Here is a 9,330-nt window from a genome sequence, read left to right as displayed (position 1 = left end):
TGAAGATCACTAGTGTAAGAAGGAAAGGTAGCTCATCTGCACGCATCTTCGTTTCTGGGGGGTCTGCATGTAATTCTACTGAGTTCGGCCAGCTAAAGGATAAAGTTGTTTTCCTGTAAGCCAGGCTCTTTCTTGCAGAGCAAAACAGGAGTAAATAGATCTATATTCTGTTCAGTAGTGAGAGCGCACCAGAAAACTGTTCTTTAGATAAAAGTTGATATGCATGCTCTCATGAAATGAAGACTACAGTCTGGATACTTGCACAAAAACAACTTTTTGCTCTGGCTGAATTTGTTCTGCTTGTTCACAGGTATGTGCTAATGGGAAAAGAGGCTCAACTCTGAGTGTTTTTTGAAGTTTCAACAACAAAAACATGAAAATCTGTTCTGTGTCATCAGTATTAAGCACTGAGTTTGCATGTCTACAATAACTGCCAAAAGAGTTCTCACCCCAGCTTTGTTGTGATTCTGATGTTCAGTAAATGTCAGTAAAATCAGATAACTACCCCTTCCCTAAATAATGTCCTCTCCCTCTGTCCAGGGGAAGAACATATTGCCAGGGAGCTTTAAATAGAATGAGAGATGGAGAGTGCTGAAACAGCCATGTGTACTTCAAAATTCTCCTGATAAGAGCGGTTGCCATTAACATAGGTTATTTTTGTTCATTGCATATGCAGTTTCTAAATACAATTACTAGTGTGCTATTACCCCCTTCTCCAAAAACATCAGGCAGTTAAACCCAAACTTTTAGCAAAAGCAAGTTTTCAGCTGATCAGAAGGCAAAACAAGACACTCAGTGGGAGCAGAGCCAATTTGAGAATTACTGCACATAAAAAAAAAACTCACAACAAATCTCTTTCTTTGGATCAGTGGCACCTGTTTTCAGGCAGACTCAGTGTAGCTGGTATGTGTGCATGTATACACATATGCTGCTTTTATTTATAGAAGGGTGCACAATCCATTAGAAATTATCTTCTAAAAAGAGCAGACTTTAAAGTCTCTAAAGGTGCTCTTATAAAGAAGCATCCAGCTGCTTGGATACTCAGCCAAATCTCTGGTCTACAAGGGCAGAATAGAAATCTATAAAAAAAACAGGTTGTGTTTTTAATTTTCTTCTACAATATCTCTTGCACTTTGCACCGAAACAAAATATAATGACCAAAGAAAACCAAAAGTCAATCTGAGTTCAAAGGCAAGGATCAGCTCAGTTCATGGATGTCTGAACTGGCATCCTCACTCCACAGGTGGTGAAGGCAACTGGTGTCCCTCATGGCCTTCTCTGTAACACTGGCGCAAAGGTTTGCAAAACCAGCCCCCAAAAGAACAACTATGTCTCTTCACATTTGAATGAATGGGATTTCTTTATTGACTTCTTTTTTTTAAAGTGTCTTTAAAAACAATCTATTAGTAAATTTAATTTTTTTATATGTCATTTTAAAATCCATTCTAGGAAAAATCAAGCACTATCATAAGGCTTGATCTGATAGTCTTCATAAAGAGCTGCCTGATTATTTGGACTAAGGAGTAGTACAGAACAGAGTTCCGGCTGTGCAATGTTCATGTGAACATCCAGACGTGCATTAGTATCTGCATTGCACTTGCATCCATTTTCTACTCACCATCGTGACATATTTTCATACAGACTCTGTATCCCAGTGCACCTCCACTTTTTCCCCCCAGCAGATCTTCTGCCATTCATCGGCATATCTGTTATGGAGTCCTATTCTTTGACAGTGCTCTGTTTCCCCAGCATTTGTTGCTTCCACACAGTGAGAGCTATGCTCTCATCCCAGCTTGCTGAATTTAAGTCTTATCACGTAGGTAAAAGCAGTCTACTGGCAGCCAAAACAGACATGTCTTACTTTGCATTTTTCATGATACCAGTACCTGCGAACAGATTTCTTCACAGATTTTCAGATTTAATTACTACTGGCTTAGCTCGCTTTAAATGATAGCGCTGCGGAACAAGAGACAAGGGCAACTAAATGTGGACGTGAGAAAGTACATCAGTATAATGTTTTCTGCTTGTCCTTCACTGATTCTCCCTTAGGTTCAATGGGGTAGTATTTAGATTAGGATTTTCAGGAAAGGCTGGTGCCTCAGGAGTCCTAGGTCAGCTGAGGTATGTTCCTCAGGCTGGGAAGAAATCCACTGTACCCAGTGGAGGGGGATGACCACTTGTGGTGACCAAACTGGCTCTGGAAGCAGGATGGGAACAGCTCTATTGGCATGCTACTGCCCTGCTTAAGAAAAAAAAAACAAAAAAAAAACAAACAAACAAACAAAAAAACCCAAAGAAACAAAAGAAACACACACAGCTGAGGAAATGAGTTTATAAACTCAAGGTCAGCTCTGGGCTAACACCACTGCCCTGCTCTCACAGTCCAGCCAAATGCCTGCTCCATGCTCTCCTGAGTGTGTAGGTTTACACTCAGCCTGGCATTACTTGGTGGGGTTTTTTATTTTTTATTTTTTACTGTGCTACAAGCCTATAGAAACATCAGCTCTACGTAGGATTTAACACATACAGCAAGGCACTAGAACAAAGGGCCATGCCCCCAAAAGTAACGAACACATGCTGTCATAACATGACAGTTAAAGTAACCTCCCTGCCCCTACGAAACCTTTTAATTCTGCAGCCTCCCCAGCACATATGTTTTACCAGCTCCAGCTCACTCCTGCACTGGTAAATATGTATCATCAACTACCCTTTCACTATTTTATGCTAACGGAGTCCACATCCCTGCTGGAAGACATAACGCCGTTGCATTTGGTACAGTAAGCTTACTGAGGGTTTACTCAGCTGCAAGCAATAGTACTGGTTGTTGCATAGAGTGTTTTACCCTCTGACCACAGACACAAAACTAGTACACAAGAGGGAAAAACAGGAATTACACTTCTGAAATTTCTTTTTGAATTTTTGCTCTGGCACAGACATCATTCAACCATCACGAAGCACTGAGTAAAGAAGAAATTTTAAGCTAGCAGAGAGAGAGTGGTCAAGATTCATTTTCTTAAAATCAAAGAACTGTCCTCTACAGAAAAATCCTAGTATTTACCTGTTGCAGGAGCACCAAAAGGATTAGGTAACATTTTTGCAATAAAAATGCTTATTCTAAAAATACGTCAGTGTCACTGATTAAAAAGAAACTCAGAACAGAACTTTGAATGAGAATCAAAACCATTACACACTAGTATGAGGGTTATAAAAATCAATGTCATACTTAGATTGGGCATGTTTCTATGGTACAAGTCAAAACAAAATTTACATTTTTTTTCCATGGGAAAACAGAGTTCAAAACCTAAAACCATTCTAGCATCTAGGCTTTGCTGTGATTTTGGTGATATACCCTTCTGAAATACTTGCACCCAAGAAGAAACTTCAGCACTCTTTCACCACTATCATGTCTCATGGACCTAGCTGTCCTGGAGAGGATCCAACATGATCCTGAGACACTGAGAAGCTTTCAGAAATGATGTTTGAAGGAAAGTTGGTACACACTTTTTTTTTTTTTTTTTTTTTTTAATTCAAGTCACTGTTACAATCTCAGCATGAACAGGAGTGTAACTCACAGCTCCTGTTCTGTTCACTCGCGTCAGTATGCCATCTTACACATAGAATCCAATTACTTTGGGGGAATGTGTTGGTTGGGTGGGTGGGTAGGAGGGGAGGGAAGGAAAAAAAATTTTTTTTGACCATTCAGTACAATGAAAGAATTGCAGGAGCCTTACTCAAGCTGGACCTTTTGAGCCCCACCACTAGATCCGTGTTAAGGCAGAACAAGTTGGCTATATGCACAATGCTTGCTGGTTTGTTGAAGTGCTAAACTTACATACCCCAGCGCTCGTAGGATATTCCCACTGAACTTTGAGACACACACAGTCATGTCAAATGAGAATACAGCCCTAAAGTCCTCTATGCCTTGGGTTTTAGTTCTAATTTTAGACTGAACCTAAAATCTTTTTTCAGATAAAAAAAAAAAAAAAAAAAAAAAAAAAAGAAGCAGCTCTCTCTCTGGAGTCTACTTTCTTCCCACTTCCCCTTTTCAAGGGTATGGATTTCAGAAAGGCTCTGAACAAACATTGTGAAGCTCTTCAGTCTAATATCCTCAATGCACATGTCTCCGCCACTGGGAGGAATTCAGTGCAAGAAGCCTGGGTTCATCGCATACCAAGTGTGGAGACCTACACAGCCCAGCAGGATAATGCATCCCTGTGACCAGCTGTGTCTCGTAACTGTGTATGCAGCTCTCAGCTCACAGCAAACACAAGGCATCATGAGTTCACTGAAACTCAAAGACAAAATGACTCAGATTGCTTTTTATTTGCTGCAGGATAGGCAGATTTGTGCAGCCTGTAATCAGAGACAGTTAAAGGCACAATAGCTTGTTATCTGTGATAGAACAAATTTCATCCAGAAGCTCTGAGAGTTGAGAAGAAATGATCTCTGACCTGTAGAAGGTGTATTTCTACTTTTAAAAGGTTCAGTATTTGTCTGGATCAGTTGTTTCCAATGAACCTGGCAGATGCTCCCCTCACTCTTGCTATTTTAACTATTGCATTAACACAGAGAAATTCTTGGCACCTCAATAAAACTCCTGTTAAAAGAACATGAAGTTTGTATGGGCAGACCTCAGCCCAGTACAGTTATGCTTCAACACAACTGTCATTATTATTTTTCCAATAACCAGCAGAAGAGACTTAATCTATTCTCATCCTTGGAAACCAAGCTGTTTTTTCGCTGAGACTTAAAACAACAACAGCCTGAGCCAGACACTGAGCATGGGAAACCTGAGTGTAGATGATTTGCATCAGGCTTTGCTATTGCAGCCCCAGCCCAGGCACTTAGAAAGGAGTGTTGGTCAAGTTTACGTACACACAGACTTACCTTAGCTAAGTATATTTACAGTAAAATCACAACCCAGAAAATACAAACAACAGTGAATAAGACTTGCTGGACATGTAGATAGAAATACTGCCCTATTTTTCCACATTTATTGTGTGGAATATATATTCTTAACTGCTTTAGCGCTGTTAAAAAAAAAAAAAAAAAAAGTTCCCACTTATCCTGTGACTGAAGTCTTCCTTCTGCAAAGATGAAGCCAGAGCTGCACATAGTAAACATCCCCGAGCATTAACCATTGTAAGGAACAGTTGTCACCACTCTGTTTGGACTTTCTATACAGCCCATGCCAAGTGCACCATCTAGTCACAGCACTACTCACTACTGCAGCGACAGCCCTCTGAAGTACCTTGCCAACAGTCAAGCACAAACTGCCCATGTTTTAAGCTGTTCATTTACAGCTAAACAAAATTTAGAAATAGGCAAGAGGAGGCAAGTCTTATACATAATCAGCTGGATATACTGAAGCCTTATGGCAAAGGTGGTTCTGCAGGAGAAACATGAACGTTGGTTCGGCAGAGCTTTGTGGGCAACCTTGGTTGGAACATTTTCAATGGGAGCCGGCTCAGTTACGGGCTCAGCACTGCCCACAACAGACAGAACATACGTGTTTATTATGACTCCATCTGAAGACCTATTTAAGCTGATAATTTAAATGAAATAAAGCTGATTTAAGCTCCAATACTTGTACCACAGGCTTAAATAACATTTTCTCCTCTTCTAAATCAAGTTATCCCAAAGACTAGAACATGAAAGCAATGAATCCTTTCATGTTACAATTGATTTTTAAAGAACATCACAGTTCTACTCAAACAACAATTTTTTGCCCAGCAACAGTCATCATCAGGCTGCAGACAGCTCACCAATACTGCAAGCATTTAGACTCTTCTTTGCTGAACAAACACACTGGTTACATCAACCCCCGCTCAATCTCCTCTCTTCCGTCCTCTCTTTAAACTGAGAAGTTACTGCAGGCACTCACCTCTGACAGGATGGCCAATTTCCAGTCATCCTAAGGTAATCTCGTACACCCCACCACCTGTAAGCAATAGAGTATCACAAACCTGACCAGCACATGCAGGGAGAGCAGAATAGAAAAAGCCCAAATTCCTTGCTTCTTCTAGCTATGCTGCCTAATTAATTTCCTCCCTTGTTTCAAGCTAGTCATGCCTGCTAGCATGACAAGGCTTTTGCATTTTGTTATTTCGAGGTTAACTGGGTGGCCTTCAATCCCCTTCTGTCTTGGGGCTCTGTGGAGGCTGTCTCACCACAGTATTTTACTTCACATCCTCAAAGGAAACGCTTAGACTCACCATTCTTTTGTCTCTTTAAACTAGGCATTTTCTCATTTTTGCCTGCCAAAACATAGGCCACATGAAGCCCTTTCATAAAGCTGTTACTTGATCATGGCTTGGTTAATTCGGACCTGTTCTTCCATTCCTAAGTGCTCTACAACCTCATTTGATTGCTTTATTTATGCTTAGTATATCTTGGCACATAATTAGTCTCAAAAACAGTTGGCTTTGAGACACTAATCCGTAGTAAGAAACAAGTCACTTTACTCCCAATGCCATGCTACTGCAAAATGGTATCAGTAGACATGATGACCTTGGATCTACCTACTTATAAATTAGAGGGAGCTACTGAATTACCATCTGCCCTTCACACTCCTAAATTTTGTGTTTAGACCAGAGTTAATCTTCTCTATGCTTTTTTTGTTGGCTTCTCTGGAGAAGAAGGGCTGAGACTGAGGACTATCCTGATTTTTTTGCATCCTTTTTCACTGATAATTATTTTTTGACTACCATCATTGCAGAATAGAAAAAAGAAAACTTCTAGCCAAAATCAATGCAGAATCTAGGTAGTAGTGAGCAAAATAAAGGGTCAAATGATACTTTCAACTAGACTGTCGCTTTTTCCTTTTCAGCATCAATGAAAGTGTTAGACAACCCCAGTTTTCTTGGGAGTAGCAGGACTTGTGAGTGCTGAACCCTCTTTAGATGAGGGCCTGTGGAGAGATTTGGAGAGGAAATCTTACCAAACTGTGACTTGTCCTTTCTACTTCCCCACTTTAGCTTCACATGTACTGTATAAGAAAGCACAAAATAAGCTCTCCCCTAATGAGCTTCTTTGTTGGCACTGCAGTGTTTTAAAGAGAATCTCCCCCAGCTAGGTCTCCACATCAGACTCAGTCTCCTTACAGCTCTCTCCCACCAAGTAAATCCTTGCTCTGTTCCTTATGCTTTCATCTCAGGCTTCCAGGCAATCCTTGTTCTCCCCAGCAAGGAGCAATCACTAATTCTTTCTCAAGCTTGAAACTACAGGGATCGCTCCAACTCCCCCTGAAAACAGGCTGCCTTGTATCTCCAGGCACTCCAGGCTCCCAGCCATCTGCTCTCAGTCATATCTCCTTGGTCCTCCAAGACCCATTATTTAGGAAGAAAACCAGGCACAGGTGAGAGATGAGGCTTGAATCCCTTAAAAGCTTACACTTGCCCCATGATAAAATGCAGGACTCTTGGAAATATTTCCAGTAATTTAAACTCTGGAAGGTAGAGTGGAATAACTCAAAAGAACTCCACATGTATTTGGCCTGTGAAAATATTAACCATTCCTTGCTTAAAATGTTTTAGATATATGACTTCCACCAAGTTGTAAGACGTCTCCCAGTGCTCTTCAAGACTGGATGAGATTCTGTCTTTGACATCAGTTTATAAAAGAAACACTAAACAACCCCTCTCCCCACACCCACACCACAGATTACAATACTTATTTTCTCCTTTACAATTTGGACACCTTTGCAAGCCATTAAGACAGAGGCAGGCAAATCAAAACTTCACCATATGGCCTGGGGAGCAGGATAATGAATACGGGATTACTGATAAGATGTCTGGGTGCATCCTTTTGGGCTACAAAACATATCAAAACAAAAGAAGTGAAAGGGGGGAAATTGGGAATGTACTGGTATAGTGCATTTAGTACTATAACTACTAAAACCTTTTTTATTCCAAATTTAAAGTATTTTCTTTGTTTTCCTTATACATTTAAGCTATCTTCATTCGTGTACTTTTGACTATGATGTACATAGTGCCTGTGTTCAGTCTATCAAAATCCAGCTGCAAGTTAGATGAATGGATAAATTTTGCATACCACATGGTAGTGCACCAAAATCCAGTTTAGTTATGAATGTGTGGATGTTCATGTGCGCATGCAGTGTGGCAGAAGATCCACACCGGTTATTCATGTTGTGGTAACCTTCCAGAAGTATTATTGACTCCATGACTTTGTAGCGGTCAGGTCCCTACTCTCTGATTTAACTTGAAAGGAGACTTGTAAACCTGTTGGGGGAATGGCCGCAGCCTTTTCTGTGTAGATTTGGCTTGGGTTTTGCTGTGCCTTACAGGTAACTACTGTTCGTGACCTGGTAAGTGAAGAATCACAGGCAGGTTCTCATTCTCTCTTTTTCCCTTTTTCTGCTACTGGTCACTGTGAATGGCTTACAAACTTCCTAACACAAAGTGTGGAAGATGCATAGTTTAAAGGTTTGCAGATGGTTCTCTGATCAAATGCTGCCATCATGTGGACATGCACAGTGGAAGGCTACAATTAGTAGAGTATTGTTTTGAAAGAGGAAGGTGGAGAGAGGAAGAATAAAGCAGTGTTTTTTTGCAAGTTATATGCACCAAAATATTATATAAAAAAACCCCATGGTTTTGTCTAACCCAAACTTCTGGTCAAGCCTGATTTAGTCTCTTTTTAATACTATCTTCATTTTATTTTGTTACACTATCTTCATATTTTAGCATCTGTAAAGTTGCTTAGACTTACATATGAGTCAATTGACTAAGAGCACGTCTCTCTGACTGCAAAATACCTCTGGCTTACTAAAGATAAGGACTAGAAGATTGCATCGCATTTCCACGGACATGTTCAGGACCCTGACTTAGGAAATATCTTTCCTGAAGATCATATCTATCTGGAGAACCTCTAGAGCAGGGGGATGGAAGAAAGTCACTGTTTCTGAACTTTAGAGCTAACGATCAAAATTAATTATTGTTTTCTTCTACTCCTAGACCAGCAGCTCTGCCTGTATTTGAGACTGAAATAATCCCCTTTACGTAAAAGTCTCATTTTCCCTCTTGCAAAGTTTTTAAAGAACCATATAAAACCTATTCCTCATATGATTTTGTAAAGATAAATTTAGGAAGAAAAGTCAAATGCATGTACACATAGTTCTGCCAGGAAAACCCTGGATTATAAAAAATGGGAGACCTATATCTGCACCAAATTTTTAGGCCTTTAATGTTATGATGGTAAATACAATTTGCCAAAGCTCAGGGAAATTTAATTGCTTGGAGAAGGAAGGGCACAGTTATGTTAACTATCTTACTGAAGCAGTATGGTCTGGACCATTGTATTCAGTGATGA

This window comes from Rhea pennata, chromosome 5, assembly GCF_028389875.1.
Source record: "Rhea pennata isolate bPtePen1 chromosome 5, bPtePen1.pri, whole genome shotgun sequence".
Taxonomy (NCBI): domain Eukaryota; kingdom Metazoa; phylum Chordata; class Aves; order Rheiformes; family Rheidae; genus Rhea; species Rhea pennata.
This window is presented reverse-complemented; position numbering follows the sequence as displayed.